Here is a 16,815-nt window from a genome sequence, read left to right as displayed (position 1 = left end):
AATCAGAATAAAAAGACTGAGGTTTTTTTGTGGGTTTGGTTTGTTTTTTTTTTTAATAATCTTCAATTATTTTTTAAAAAGAAAAAAAAAAAGACTTAGTATGTTTGAGACCTCTGTTTTCAGAAAGTTTTGGGCTTGTATTTTTGGCTGTGTGGGCTTCCTTTCTTAAAAATACAATTTTATATATTTGTATTAGGGTTATTAAATGAATTAATGCTGATAAATACGTCCAAATTTTGCAGAATAATTAGACTCAATTATGACTGCTTAACAGTTCAAGTGTTTGGAACAGTATTGCTAAATAACTCACACTGACAAAATTAAAATTTGCTTTGAATTCACATCCGAATGTGCACTGTGGTGATGGGTAGAGGACAAAACAAAAAGCAAAAGGGAAGACTTTTCCTATCCTATGTGCTACAGCCAATAAAGGTGACTGCTAAAGGTCACTATTTTTAATTATCTTTAAAAAGATGGAATTGTGGAATGTGCAAAGAAATAGCCAGCCTTAGTGAACAGTGCTCTTGGAGTAGAGAGCGCTTCTTTCTATTCCTGTGTTGCTAACTTCTTTTATGTTATTTCTTTATGCCTCTGGGTTTCCTTGTTTTCTCTGTTTATTTAGAGTGTATGAGGTTCACAGCAGAGACCTGTTCACTTTTACTGTCTGCAGTTATCCATGACTTACAAAAATGCAAATAAATAATTCACCCAGTGCTTTGCATTACACTTTCATGGTAAGTTTTTTTCTTTTTTGGAACATGGAGATAGTCATCTTTGCCTGTGCTCTTAAAGATCCTAGTGCAATATGGTTCTGGCTCATGACAAAGGCTTCCAGTTGATATATTAGTGCAAATAATAGTAATTCTTTTTTCCTAGCTCTTTCTATGGTTTCTGAACATAACCAAATTCACAGAAAATAAGTGGTCAGCCTGAGACCACTTTCATCCTGTAATGCTAGGAAAGTGTTTATGTTAAACACTTTCATTGTATGTGTGCGTGCTCGTGCATGTATGTGTATAGAGCAGAACATAACAATAGAAGAATGAAGTTTAGAATACAAGGCTGCAGAAATATTTTTTTAGAAATAATGCTGTCTTAAAACCTGTGTTTACTTTGATTTTAGAAGGGAAGGAAAAATATTATAAAGGGAAAGCTACAAATGACTGAGAACCAGCCAGATGGAGTGGGAAGAAAAGAGTTGAAGGCCGTAGGACACAGACTGTGTTCTGAGCCAAAAGCATTACAGAGGATAAAACAAAAGGTAGGCAAAAATCAGGCCCAGACAGTCAAAGGAAAGATATTGGAGAGGAGATGGCAGGAGGATACAGACAGTGAGGTAAGATTTTAATGCAGTTCCAAAGGGGACATTTTCCATATCCTGTGTCTTTACTCTGTGGAAAAACTTGAAGGAACAGAAAGAAGGATCACATTAAAAAATGCAACTGCTCTAGACTGTCACCAAATAAACATGCTTTTTTCATTCAGTTCCACATTTTTCCTGACCTTTTACACAAGAAAATCAACTTTCAGATTTTACCTCAGTAAATCCTGCCTGAGATATTTTTGTTTAAAGATTAAGACCAGGCGGAGGGTAGGGGGAAAGACTGGAGGTGGAAAGTGACCTGAGAAGCTCTGAAGTAGGTGCTGCAATCCTTGCAGTGCAAACATTAGCTGCAACAACAGGTGAGGTCACCTTGGAAAAGGAATATCGCACAGACTGGCCATGACAGAGGCTGGGGAGACTCTTTGATGAAGGGCTGGTAACAACTTCCTGTGGTTTCAAATATAGTGGGCATCACACGTAACAGAGATCAGCATGCATTTAGTCTTAAAGATCCCCCCCCTCCACCTCCTACAAATCCACGGTATTTTCTGGACCTTGCAAATCTGCAGTTACTCCTAGTCTATGCTGCCCTCTACTGCTCAGTCTCACAGCCGCAATGGTTACCTTTGTATTTGCAGTTGGATGTTTATATGGCACTATGTTTGCTTCACATAGTTCAATACAGGAAGCATTTAGAGAGGTATGAACTATTTAGGATAACAGTTAATATGAAGCTGGCATTCAGCTCAACAGCTTTTCAGGGTAGTTGTTGGAATATTAGCATGCCTCTGCCATTATAGCAACTTATTTATAGACGGTGAACAAGTGAAGATTGTTTATGCTGAGGAAGAATTCTCAGAAATATTTTACTAAATTAACTCAGCTATTCATAAAGTAACAAGTAGGTGATGTATTTTATGTATTCTGATGTTTAGGTGCTTTGAAAGAGATAGAAAACACTAAGACATCAACTGGATCAAGCTATTAGCACAGAACAACTCTGTATTATACTTTTACTAGCATTTTGTCCAATAAAACTTTGAATGTGCTTGCTGACAGGCTTTCTATCATTTGTAGCCCAGACATTAATGGATCTTCCTGTAAGAACACTTCTGTATCTTGCAGTTAATTTGGTTATTTCCCTTGTTGCTAAGTTTTCTTTCTTTGTTGTTCAAATATTTAGGGGTTGCTATTGTGTTCTACTGCCTTAGCCAAACTTCGACATACTTAACTCTGTTATTTTTTAAAAATAACTCCTTGCATGTTCTTAACTGTTTTACATGCTTCTTTTAAAGTACACTGCATGCATCAATGATGAGGTACCCAGATCTGAACACAGCACTCTGCAGTGACAAGACCAGTGCAATTACTTTCCCTTCCCATTGAAGGCTGCCTCTCTCTGTGAAACCAAACTTTATGCATCCTCTTGCACCATTTATTCCCTACAATTTCTCATAATTTTTTTAACTCATTTGAGACAATGAGTATTCCCCCTTCCACTCGTTACTTAAAGTGACCACAGTGCCAAATGTCTTCATAGTGCGGAGTGCCTTCTCAGAAGCAGCTATTCAACAGCCGAGTCATAGGCATATAGCATTGCTTTCTATGTGTCTGTTTCCATTAAACCAGGGAATTTTCTTGTCTAGAATAGAAGAAACTAATTCTTCATTATATACTACAAGAGGTAAAGCCTCAAATACTGTACTAAGATCCTAGTGTATCACTTTTCTTGCATCCTCTTCAGCAATTCATTCTGGAATACTAGAAAACAAGCAATCTAGTTCATTTTGCAAAATGCATATTGTTTCTAAACCTGTGCACCTTACTGCTCTTGTGTCATGCTCTTCTATTGATATATGATTTAGCTAAAAGTAATTGAAATAGATAAGCTCAGGAACAATTGGCGTGTGTTTATATGCTCCTGCTGCTGCTCTTTTTTTTTGCTTTTTTTTTCTTTTTTCTTTTTTCCCCAAGATATTGAAAGAGTAACTTTTCATTCTACACAGTTTACTTGTGCCCCCTCAAAAATCTTTGGTGGGATTCTCTCAGGTCTTTAGTTGTTGAAGAGAAGAGACCTCTAATGCAGGCTAAACCTTGCTGCTTTATGCCAGCTAGGTATTGTCCCTCAGAGCTTGTCCCCACAAGGTCCTGAGCCTCCTGGAGACTGTCTGAAGGTGGACTTTATTTTGCCTCAGGTGGGACTGCTCTCCTGAGCTGAAGTTAAGCATTTTCTTAAGCTCTTTTGCAGAGCCTGGATATCACAAGGGCAGTAAATGAAAAGTGCTTAATACTGCGGTTCCCTCGGGTTGGCAAGGTGTTTCAGCGTCTCCTCTAAAGTACTGCACACTCTTTACTCCCACTCGTTTCTTCTCCACTGCGCACTTTGAATTCAGTAAGATAGCATATGTACACAAGATGAACAGTAGTTAATCCTCAGAGTATTCCAGGTCTTCTTCACTGGACAGCAGGTTGCTTCCAGTAGTTTTTAGCTCAGTTTTTGTTGCTGTTTTTTATAATTCTTCAGAAGGAGGGGGCCAGCTCATGTTTCAGATGTGATCATTTTGTGTGGGCTGAGTAGCAGACGTGGATAGATGATGCAATGGGGTTGCTAAAAGGTGTCTGTTTGTTCAGACTGTGCTGCTGTTTTCAGGGCCAAGCAAAGGAATCAGACTCTGGAGTTTTGTGCAGCTTTCTAAGTCACCTCTCCAGCGCTGAAAATCTCAGCCAAAGTACTTTAGTGGTGTTTATTTTTTACATGTATTTACTTAACAGAAAAGGAGCCTTTCAGAGCAGATAAAACTGCCCATTCTTTCAAAACCCAATGCTTTTTGTTATATTTATTCATTTATCAATGCTGTGAAAGTTTAATGTGCTCCAGCCATTGATTTCAGGAGCCAATGCTATTTTTCCTGTTTATTATAATTTATTGTCTCATTGTTGCCAGTAGTTTGCACTTAGTTGAGTTTCCCACACAATATACAGGAAACATCTCTATAGCATCAGGCTTCCTCAGATTGATTCCCACAGGGGCCGGGAGAGACAAGCCACTCCCGGGCGCTTTGTGATGTGGCTGTGGAGACTCATGTTAAGTCCACCATTTGGAGACTTCCTTCCTTGCACCTACGGTAGCACATGCGGTAGCCAAATTATGTCTTCTCCCTCTACACGCTCTCCCACACAGCCTTTGGGAAAATTTTACCTGCATGTGTGCTTTCACAACCGTATCACTTTCTTTTCATGTGCTTAATGTGCTTATTACTGGTCTCCAGTGAGAATGCGCATCTCTAAGGGTGTCTATTCGTATTAGAGCAAAGCTAATGAAATTATTCAGTTAAGGTATTTCATTTCAATTTACCTTTCCTCACTGCTGATTAACTGATGACTTGCAAATGTTGACTGATGTATGAAGTTGTCTAGGTGGAGGTGCTGTGGGTAGTAAAGAGGGCCAGTATACATGTGTTCCTTTGAAAACACTCCTTAAATAATACCCGCAAGAGTCTCCTGGGAAAGCTGGGAAATTAAATTAACATTGTCTGTGTCTCCCTCATGAGCAATACTTCCCTATTAACAAACAATGAGTTCAAGGGTTTTGAACAGAGACAACTTTATTGGGAGTGGGGGAGCACCGGATGGAAAGGTGAATATGGAATTAACTTCACAAAGTCAGTGATTCATAAATCAGTTCTATTAAACTATGTCATCACCCTTTCCTGCTGCCTTCCCTCTTCACTCCCTTCTCCTGCAGCTCCCCCTCTGCCCCACCTCCTCACCCTCCCGGATGTGCTGTGCAATAGTTGTGAGCCTACCCTCCTCCCTTGGTCCTGGTTGTTAGTCACTGCTCTACCTCAGAACACATTGCTCTTTTTTTTTTTTTTTTTTTTTTTTTTTTTTTAAGTCAAGGGTGGCTGAATCAGATTTTGGCTGGTTCCAGTTCTTGACCTTACAAGGTCACACTGCATGTGAGGGCTTTGCCATTTCCAAAGCGTGCTGATTCCAGCTCAGGTGCTGGGAAAGCTGCTGTTGGTAGCCCTGGCTTGAGCACCCTCAGCTCTGCCTAACACACTGCAGCTGTTCCAGTGCTTTCTTTAGTTTTCTCAGGTTTTGGCAAGGAGCACTGCAAGAATTGCACAAATTGGCATGTAAAAAGTGTATTTAAACACAGCAAAACACTTTTTTTACCATGAGGGTGGTCAAACACTGGAACAGGTTGCCCAGAGATTGTGGAACCTCCATCCATGGAGATATTAAAAGTCTGACTGGAAATGGCCCTGAGCAACTCCGAGCAGGTGGGTTGGACTACACGATCTCTGGAGGTTGCTTCCCATCTCTACCATGTTGTGATTCTGTAAAAAGTATGGTGCTTTCAGTTGTCAGCCAAGATACCTGCAATAGCAGTTCCAGAGCAACAAATGGTATTTCATATGAACCAAAGTAGTAGTAAAAATTCAGTAGCGGGTTCCTTTTAAAAGTGATTGCCAGAAGAATATATCTGGAAATATTTTGAGACCTTAAATGCTTATGTGGGTAGCACAAACTTTGGCAAACTTCATGGTCAAATGCTATAAATTAAGCGGTTAAACTGTAGTGTACATGCCAGACTCATGATTTCTCAATACAAATTCTTTCTAAATGAAAGTGAACTGAGTTTTTTGATTTGCTAATAATTCTCTGCTGCCAAAACCCAACAGAGCACAGCTTTCCATTTTCCCATTTCTGCTCCTATAGAAGTCAGACTATTGTTTTGTCTAATATATGACTCCCATGACAAGAACACCATAATACCTAGGTCTCCCTCAATAAAAAGCCAGGTGTTTAGTTAGCTCCTGGTCAGCCTGAAGACGACATTAATAGAATCATAGAATGGTTTGGATTGGAAGGGACCTTAAAGATCACCTAGTTCCAACTACCCTGCCATGGTCAAGGACATTGTTTTCTAAATTCTTATTTCAAAGCACAGCGAGGACATACATCTGGCTTTAGGCTTCCTCATATGCCAGAATTAATTTTAACTGACCATACCAGAGAAATAAATTTAATTGGCCAATGCTTTTTTTAATATTTGCTTGTTTACTGGCATACATTTTTATGTGTGTTTTAAAACAAAACAATCCCTGATAATTCTCTGTTTCTCTAGCAGCCTTTAGGAGTGGTTGCATTTCTTCTCTGTCAGGAAATTTAGTCAAAATGTATATCATGGGAAGATTACCATCTCAAGAAATTGAAAGCTGGATGAGGTTTTTTTCCTCCCGGGACCTTGTACAGATTTACAAATATATTGACAAAGGTGCTTGGTGCTCCATCATTGCTTTCTGTCTTGGCATCCAGTTTGCTCTTTTTATCCACTGGCAATTACCTCGTGCTCAGAGGTGTTGCTAAATATCTCTAAGAAACCTGTTTCTTTTTCTGACTGTCTTCCTGTTTGTTCTTCTGCTGATCTTTGTCACTTTGTTTCTTTACTTTCTTCCTACACTCTCTTTTAATCTGTAATATCTCTTGTCCTAGTGAGCTTAGAAAGACAATAACATGCAAAGTGACTATTTTCCTCTGACTCTGCTTCCTTCCTTGCCTTTTGTCTTGGTTCAAAATTTGTATATTTGGATCATTCCCCTTTTCAGGCAGAATGTGCTATAATTACCTGTCTGTGTTTAACATTATGGGATCTCTGGCAAGGTTATTAGCTGTTACTAATCATAAGGGTAATGACTAGAAAGACTTCTATATGTCCAGAAAATGTATAGAAAATTTAGAATATCTGGAACCCAAAACACTCCTTTCACACTTCTTTTTTCTGTAAGTTCTGTTAAGTTCACAAAATGCTTTTCTGTACTTTACAGGGCTGAGGTGACTGGATGAAATTGCTCAGATGCCTGAGGCAACAGACTGAGTTGTCTGGAATGATAATGATTATTCAAATGATAATTATCCAAATGACCCAGATTTCTTCCTTGCTGTATCTTGACAAATTGCTATGCAGTGACACCTATGCTGTCTGTGGTTCTGTGGGCAGACATGTTTGGATACCCATGTAAGAAAGCTGTATAGATCAACAATGCCAATAAAGCATATCAGGAGACAGGTGTCTAAACTACAGTGTCTTTAGTGCAGTTTTCAAGATTATTCGTCACTGTAACTGCACGATTTTTTTTTCTTTCTATTGTACTTCATTTTCTTTATGTTACAAGTTCATCTTTGTATTGTGCAAATTCAGAATATGCAATCTATTTGCAATCAGCTGTTGCCAATTCACCTGAATTAATTTTATTTTTTCTGTTTGTCCTGAACCACATACAGACCAGGATCGCACTGGTAGTTTGACTAGTTTATAGTTGCAGGCTTACAGTTTAGGTGGGATAAAATATGATTTATACCGGAAACCTCCCCAGTGGCATCCTCCTGCCTCCCTGATCTCCCTGATTATGCCATGGGAAGCTTTCCATCTAGGTTGGAGTTGTGCATTTTATGGTGACTTCTGCTAAACAGATTAGACTTCAAAAATAACAGAGCCATAGCAAAAGAAATTATGAAGAGTAAAACTTTTACATATTTCTGGACCTTAGTATGTTTAGCTTTTCTTTACAATCTGTGTTTTGTATGCTGTTCTCAAGTAATCCTTTGGTCTTACTTGGATTTTTATGTATTTGTTTGTTTGGTTTTTTTTAAATAGATAACTTCTTTCCTTCTCCTCTTCCTCTTTGCCATCTTGTCCTGGTTTCAGCTGGGATAGAGTTTATTTTCTTCCTATTAGCTGGCATAGTGCTGTGTTTTGGATTTGGTATGAGAATAATGCTGATAACACACTGATGGTTTAGTTGTTGCTAAGTAGTGCATGTGCTAGTCAAGGACTTTTCAGCTTCCCATGCTCCGCCAGGTGCACAAGAAACTGGGAGGGGACACAGCCAGAACAGTTGACCCAAACTGACTAAAGGGCTATTCCATACCATATGACGTCATGCTCAGTATATAAATTGGGGCGGGGGGGTTGGCCAGGGAGCAGCGATCGCTGCTCGGGAACTGGCTGGGTATCGGTCAGTGGGTGGTGAGCAATTGCATTGTGCATCACTTGCTTTGTATATTATTATTATTAATATTAACATTATTATATTTTAATTATTATCATTACTATCTTACTTTATTTCAATTATTAAACTATTCTTATCTCAACCCAGGAGTGTTTCTCACTCTTACTCCTCCAATTCTCTCCCCCATCCCATCAGGGTAGGGGGAGTGAGCGAGCGGCTGTGTGGTGCTTAGTTGCTGGCTGGGGCTAAACCACAACACAGATTACCATGGATTCATCTGCCACTCTTGCTCCTACAGCTGTAGGATTTGGAAGTGCAAGTGCTCAGAACAGGATGTCTAACTGTAACCAGCACAGGGGTGTACCTTGTGAAAGAGATTAACCTCTGGGTCTCTGTTTTGTATATTGATGTTTTATGTTATTTTCCCCTCTTACATTCATCTTTAATCCTTTAATGGAGAAGGAATAGGCTAAAAGGATGGAAGAGAAGAACTGAAAAGCAGTAGTTGCTGCAGAAAAAGCAGTACAACAAGGTATGGCTAAAAGTAAATAGACAGGAAAATCTTAAGGAAAAGGATGAGCAGATTTGTGGAATATGAAGGAGGTGCCATGACTCTTCTGGTTTTATAGTAAACTACTATACCCTAGGAGTATCTCCTCCATATGATCATGGGTCAGACAGAGAAAATCTGTACCATTCCTCTCACCTGTTATTCAGTTCTCTACAGTATCTTTTTCTCTCCAGACCAAAATAATAAAAGAGAAAGGCCCTCCTCTGTCTTTCTGCAACAGACCTGATGCCATTAGAAGGCACTGTTAAACTCGAAAAGACATAAGCTCGAACGTAAACAGTCAAGACCTACCATTTCTTTTAGTATCTGGCAGAAGAACAGCTTAGGTTGATGCTTTCAAAAATCCAAAGCTTTCAAGAGGAGCAGTGACCTCCCAGCTTTCTACGCTGGTAGAGTACCACTTGCAGAATACATTCCAGCACTTGTGGAATTTTAGTGAAACACCAGTTTGCACAAGATATTATCAGCACATTTTTATCCCAACTGTTGCACTCAGAATGAAGTGCTATGGACATAAGGAGCATGTGTATCATTAGTTACTCAGGTTTGCAGCTCACACTGATTTTGATTTCCCACCTTTCTGCCTCTAAAACCTCTGCTTATCCTAACCAGTTAAATAACGTAAGAAAATGAGAAACTCTGAATGGGCCATACGTTTTGAAAAAATTTGATATTTTGACCATAATACCATGTTTGCCATAGCTGCACAGCTTTTTATTTGAAACCGGCCTGCATCCAACTGGTTGGGAGAAGAAGCAGCAAGAACTGCTGTCTATCTGTAAAAAAACCCATTGACTACTAGGAGACACTTCCCTGATTTGGACTTTTATGTTGCTTACCATTCTGTATGCCAGCTGTCTCCAAAGATAATACATTACAGGATTTAACCACTGCAAAGATTAGATGGTAAATGAATACATGAAAAGCTACACATAAGGCAGCACATTTAATAATATATGAAAAATCAAGAAATTTAGGACAAGAGGAAATGGCCTCAAGATGCGCCAGGGGACGTTTAGATTGGATATTAGGAAAAATTTCTTCATGGAAAGGGTTGTGAAGCATTGGAACAGGCTGCCCAGGGCAGTGGTAGAGTTACGATCCCTGGAGGTACTTAAAAGATGTGTGGATGTGATGTTTAGCGATATGGTTTAGTGGTGGACTTGGCAGTGTTAGGTTAACGGTTGGACTGAATGATCTTAAAGGTCCTTTCCAACCTAAATGACTGTATGATTCTATAATTCTATGAAATTTAAGCTGAAGAAGCAAAAGGATGCAGAGATTCTGTACCGAGTATCTGTGATACCACACTTCTGTAGAGCACTGAGCACCTGCAAGTGGCATGATGGCAGCAGAAGTTCACATTGGTGGTCACTTTGGATTGAATGCTAAAATGTTATGTCGTTGTATAGAGTGTATCACACTAAACTGGAAGGTAGAAACCCTGAAACACAATTTAAAATGAGATAATTTGAACTAAAAGTTCAAAATATTTCCATGCATAGCACTGAATTTATTTGGAAAAATATGTTGTGTCTATAAGACAGCATAATTCCTCTCCCTTCCCACCAGTAAAGCCTGGTTTAGCCTTGGAATCTTGGGAAAGATTAAAATTAAAGACCTATTTATCCCTAACTGATAACTCCCTAAAATAAAAGAGCTCTCAGAAGTACCGAAAGAGTGATTGCTGTAGTCACTGGATCTTACTGCAAAGTACCCTGTGCACCACATAAATGACAATATTTGCTTCAGAATCATTATCATATAACCTGTAATTCTGGGCACCCATATAGGATCTCTGTTTATTTTCTGTACATAATGGTGTGCTTCATAATGAGTTAGTCCATCTGTTATTGCAGACAGAACTCTTCATTTTCAGTATTCAAATGCGAGTTATATTTTTTCACCTTTTTTTTTTACTTGAAGATTACAAAAACTTTGTCCTATATACAAAATGTTGCTTTCCTCTTTTAGTACAGTTAAGTGGTAGATAAACTATGTTGGAATTTCTGGAGAGCAGGAAGTCTCCAAAGAGTATATAAAATCAGTAATGACCTCAAGGAAACTAACTTGCATATAGCAAGCAAAAATATCATTTTATACTGATGTATCTGTCTTAAAACAGATGCTGTGCAGATGCCGCGCGGATGCCAGCATTTGATTCAGTGGAACAGGAGTCCTCTAAGGTTTATGTTAAGAAGTAGTTGTTGGGCTTAGTAGATAAATAGGAAAACTGAAAACCTTCTTCCAGCCCTAGCTGTGTGATCTAAGTCAAATTAAGAAAAAGAAATATTCTTATTTCTGTGAATGACATTTGAAGTTCCTTAAATCAGGGCATCAAAGAGACTCAATCAAGATTATCATTAGGCACACCACGTTACACCTAAAAAAGACAACAGTCTTTGCCGTCAACTTGCCGTGTAATAGTAATTCTTCAGACACAGCCAGGGTAGGTAGGCATGAGAGATGATGAGAAACAGAAAGAAGAATTGGTTTGCAAAAGTGGAGTTATGCAATAGGAGGATGGGAATAAGAAGGACCTTGGGGTTACAAGACCAGCCTTTGGATCTTCAGCCCTGAGGGTGATTTGAAGTGTCATGAGTTGAATGACATTTGCTCAGTGAATTCCCCTTACATTTAAGACTGACAAAGGATTCCATCTCTAAATGTCACTAGTGGCCCTACTTTCTTCAAGGCAGTGAAGGCATTATTTTCCCACCATAAGTATAGGAGATGTGCTGAAAACTGAATTCTGCACATGAAACATCACAGATACCTGTTGAAAATTCCTCTCCGCAAGGAACAGATGGTTGCATGAGAGAATTTGTGTTTGTGCCAACAGAATCATTCCAAACACCCACATTGTGAAGGTCACCAACTGCAGAATTAGCACAGACACCAGCTTCAGGATGATGGTTGCCAAGTCCTAGCTGCACCTGGCTGAAACCGAAACATAATCATCCTGGGGTGAGTCATGTTTGGTAACTGTATCCTGAGTAAACCAACCAAGTGCATATCAAGCTGAAATAAAACATTATTGGTTCATTATATTACTTTTAAAAAGCAATTTAAAGTCTCTGGATCAGTAGCCCAAAAAGAGGATAAACAGCCAAAGACTGGATTCCTGGAATGAACTTGCATGCAGAGCTACAATGCCTGGGTCTTAGGTTTCCTGCCAACTAACAGAAACTCTTACATCAGGAGCTACAAGAAGCAGTTCACTTCTAGCAAGAAACACTAAACACTAGAAAACACTTGCTAGAAAGCACTAGCAAGAAAATACTACTCTGAAAATAGCAGTATAGTTGGAAGTAATTTTACTGGGCATTTAGGATTTAGTGAAAGGATGAATTAAGGCTTATTAATAATTATTACCTTTTAATTCAAATGCTTAAAAATAAGTTAATTGTGTCCTTCTAATGGTCATAAGCTTTACCAGATGTCACCTGCTTCACCCTGTCCAAAAGAAATGACCAATATTTTATGTTTTGAGACAAAATGTCGCAGTGCCTTGGAGTGGACACTTTGAGCAGAAGTAACTATTGTCCCCCATTGTTTTTGGATAGGCCAGATTTTTATTCTGACTTAAATAAGCCTCTCTTAATTTTGGGGTAGAGCTTTGTAATTTTGTTTCTTTAAACTTGTGAATTGATTATCCACATAATTCTTCAAAGAAGCCCATGTTAACAGTTTTTCAAAGGTGGGGTTTCTTTTGTTTTAAATTCTTTTTTTTAATTTCTTGGTCCTCACGCCTGGCTCCAGTTGAAAATATTGTCAGAAGTCAGTGATACCCATATTCCATTAATACGTTTAGCAGGATAAGACTAAAGCTTCAGGAACCGGAATTCTCAAGAGAATGAACTTTTGTTAAGCTTCTTGGCACACCCAGCCTGAGTAGGAGGGACCTATCTTTACCAAGGAACTATGCAGGTAATTACCAGATCTTTTTGTACACTTTCCCTTTCATCTTTTGTTCTGACTGTGCTATTTGTTTGTCTGTCTTAATTTTCATGTCATTTTCATCCCCATTCTGCAGATTTACCTGCATTAGTATTGAATTTTTGTCTTTCTCTTCATGAACAATGCTTACTTGGCCTTACTTAATCAAATTAGTTTCTTATTTTCTGACATTCGACCTTCTTCTAATTGGTTCTGCGTAGCCCGTTTCCTAGCAGTTTTGTTCTAATTCCCTCATAATTCTGTCCCTTCCAGATGAAGCTTCTATCCTACTCATCTGTTTTCTTCTGTTCATGTTCCTCGTGTCTAGCTCTGAGACCAACCTCTTCCAGCCCTAGGCAGTTTTTTCATGTGGGGCACTTTGTCTCAGATTTGGATTCAGTATTATTGTTACAAGTTTCCCTGGCAAGTTTCACTGATGCCATCATCTGCAAAGAAGGAAAACAAGTGTGAAGGACATGATGTCCAGAAAAGGTTTTGCTCTGGGCCTAATCTGCATGTGCATTCAAGCCAAGGAAATATTTGTATAAAAAAAAAGTTGACAGAGAATATACAAATTGCAGCTAAATTGTCTAGAATTCTCTCCCCCCTCACCTTCCCAATAATCATTGTTGTAAACCCTCTTTATTTTTTAAATACCCCAGCAAAGACTCAGTCACTTTCTAACATCCCCAAAATGAACTTTGTTCTGCTAGGGTATACATGCTGCTCGAATCATCCTGAGAGAGTCTGAAGTCCTTATAGCAGATGAAATAATAACATTACTCTCAGATTTCAGGAATCTTATTCTCCACTTATATCATGACATTTAGTTAATGATGTAATTTAATTATTAAATAATTACATAAAGAAAACTATATTCAGAGATTCCTGAGAGTCCTGGTCTCCACAGAGGTACTATCTAGTGGAAATTATCTGTTTCCTAGCGTTCTATTGCCTGGACCATTTTGCTTAACTGTATCTCCAGCCTGCTGCTCTTATAGCTTTAGTTTCATTTTCTGCTCTCTTAAATGAAGTCCTGGTCCTGAAAGGTGCTCAGTACTTGAGGTGCCATCACCTCTATTTCCATTTGAAGTCAATGGGAAAGGATGATGCTCAGACTTTTACGCTACTGATTCTCCCTGTGAGAGAGCAGTCAAAGGTCTGCAATATTGGTCTTTCAGATGATTGAATGCCAACCTCATCAAATTGAAATTCAGGCTTTCTTGACCTCTGGCTAATGTTGTTGACTTCATTTAACATTCTATCTTAAAAAAGAAGTAATAATTCAATGCTGTCTCCTTAGAGCTTCCTGTCAGCCTACCCAGAGTGAACTGGGAAATGTGAATATATTTTGCTTTGTTTAAGCTATCTCAAATACTTTTATTTTAGTGATCTTTTTCTACAAGAATCTAATCTTTTTCAGTCTGCTATATTGCTAGTATTAGAGTTCATTCCTATTTCTGACACAGACTTGAAGTGAGGAAATCCAGGAGGATCTATTCTATGATTGCTCCTGAAACCACATCTCTCTTCTTTGAGATTTGCCATACTAGTAAGAGCTAGCCATGAGCTAGGCAGAAGGTTAAAGTTTTCATTTAATTTGAAATTAAGGGAATATAACAATAATTAGATGCAGTTTCAGGCATACAGGAAACACAGAGAAGAAAGTAATACCCACTGTTCCCATGATTAGAAGGATGTGTCAGTGAGGATGGGATGCTCTGCAATAACTTGACCTCTCAGGGAGTGAGATGGGTAGGTTCCTCTCTAGTCAGTGAACAGAAATATGCATCTTTGGAGGGTAATCCACCCCACTTGCTTTAAACACTTATTCTAGACTACAGAGGGAGCCTAGACAACAAACAGACTGGACACACAGAGAATGATCCAGGTGCCTAAATATGGATTTGAGGTGCCAATTTAGATACTCAAAGCAATTTCCTCTGGCATAGGTCTTTCAGAGATGCTGTATCATTTCTGTCAGTCCTGTGCAAGACGTTTTAGACCCTTAAAAGGAGCTAAAAAGTTATACTATAAGAAATGCTGCCTAAAGGAGATGTCTAAAATTTCTGAGATTAGCCCTACAGCAAGGATATAAAACTGGTGGAGTGGATGAGGATGGATGAACAAAGCAAGCTGTAATAAGACAGAAAAGGAGAAGCTTCCTAGAGAACTTAACATCTAAGAAGACTATTTGTAGTTCTGCACAGATATTGGTCAGAAAGGAAATGTGGCAGTTTATTTTCACTTGCTAGTATGAACTAGTCTGGGTTCAAAATTCAATACCCAAGGGAGATAACAAATTGGGAAAATTATAAATAAAGGAACATGAAAACTGGAAGGAAACTAAGACAAAAACAAAACTTTCAAGACTAATAAAGTAAAAGTAAAGATAAATCCTAGTGATGATTTATAGCTACACAGCAGATCAACAGACAGGAAAGATTTGGGATGGAGGAAGGAGGTGGTCATTAAAGATTATTATGTGCTTTAGAAGTATGACAAGTTCTCATATGAGGGGAATAATAATCTGCATTTGAGAGTAAAAAGGCATGTTCTGCAAGAAGGAAAATTTTTTGACCTTGTACTGAAATGTTTAGCAGAAATTCAGTCAAAACTGATCTGACAATATAAAAAAAAACCACAAGCAAAATGATGGGATGTTAAAAGACCTTTCAAAAGACTGTGAGACTGCAGATAGGACAGAATTTAACAAATAAGGGGGCTTGGTTTTATTTTATTGTTCTATCCTGAGAGAAAAAAAGTTGGACAATGAAATGCATCCATGTCAGTGGAAGGACAATAAAAACTGCAGATGACAAAGGCAAGTTCGAAGGAAGATTCATAGAGAAGAGGTTTCTGTCAGGGAAGTAATGACTATTCAAGGCACTGTGTTAAACAGATAAGATAAAGAACTGAAAATTAGAGAAGAATCACTTTAAAAATTAAAATAACTGCTCTGAAACTGTGACAAACTAATTGCAAAACCCTGATGCCAAACTATGAAGGTTTTTTTTTTTTTGGCAGGAGAGTATGGTTGTTTGGCTGACTTCAAAGACAGCTGTACTGGCAACAACTGAATTGTTTCTGGGTCAGTCACATGGGTGTATGTAGCTCGTTTCAGCATAAGTGTTCTCGCAGTTCCCTGTTTCCCTCTCTCAGGTTTTCCCCAGTGTCTATTCTTTGATTCTGATGGAAATGAATAGTAGCATATTTAATGAAAACACTATGTAAGTACTTTATGAAACCTCTGCAAATAATTTTTGTGGCTGAATGGAAGTAAGTTGTAAATGTAATGGATATACTGTGTAAAAATTAATTCTGATTTTTAGAAGAAAGTATTCATTCTGTCAATTCCGTTCAGCTATAGATAAGGTTTAGTGAAGGAAATGCACTGAAAGCATTTTTTAATGTTATGGGATTTTTTACTGTGCTATATCAGTGCACAAATGCACATCTGAAATTGTTCTGCCCAAGAACACCATGTAATCTTGAAATATGGATAGCATTTCAGAGTCATAGAGGATGGTAAGGGAGGATTTAATGGTCAATGTGCTGCCCTCTGAAATGAATTGTGTCTGTTATAACACTATCCTAGATTTATATAGAAGTCTATGTAGTTTAATTGTCTGAACTGTACACTGCCAGGAAACAGAAAGAACCCTAGGGAAATCATTTGGAAAAGACCTGATAATCCCTGGATGTAATATCTGCCCAAGCAGGTAAGGAGCCAGGCAGCGTCACATCCTACAAATTCTAGGGAGCTCAAGGGACATCCAGTCCTTAGTTCTTCCTTTATCGATTAGGAGACATGGTCCTGCCTCCCTACACTGGGTCAGAGACCTCTTTTTGTGGCTGGAGGGCATGTGGAGAAGATCAGCTGTGATTCCAGAAGGATTAGTAAGTGTGCAGCTATTTTTCTTTTTTTTTTTTTTAATGCTGTTTCTAATCAAACATATACT

Source organism: Pelecanus crispus, chromosome 1 (assembly GCF_030463565.1).
Source record: "Pelecanus crispus isolate bPelCri1 chromosome 1, bPelCri1.pri, whole genome shotgun sequence".
In the NCBI taxonomy this organism is placed as follows: domain Eukaryota; kingdom Metazoa; phylum Chordata; class Aves; order Pelecaniformes; family Pelecanidae; genus Pelecanus; species Pelecanus crispus.
This window is presented reverse-complemented; position numbering follows the sequence as displayed.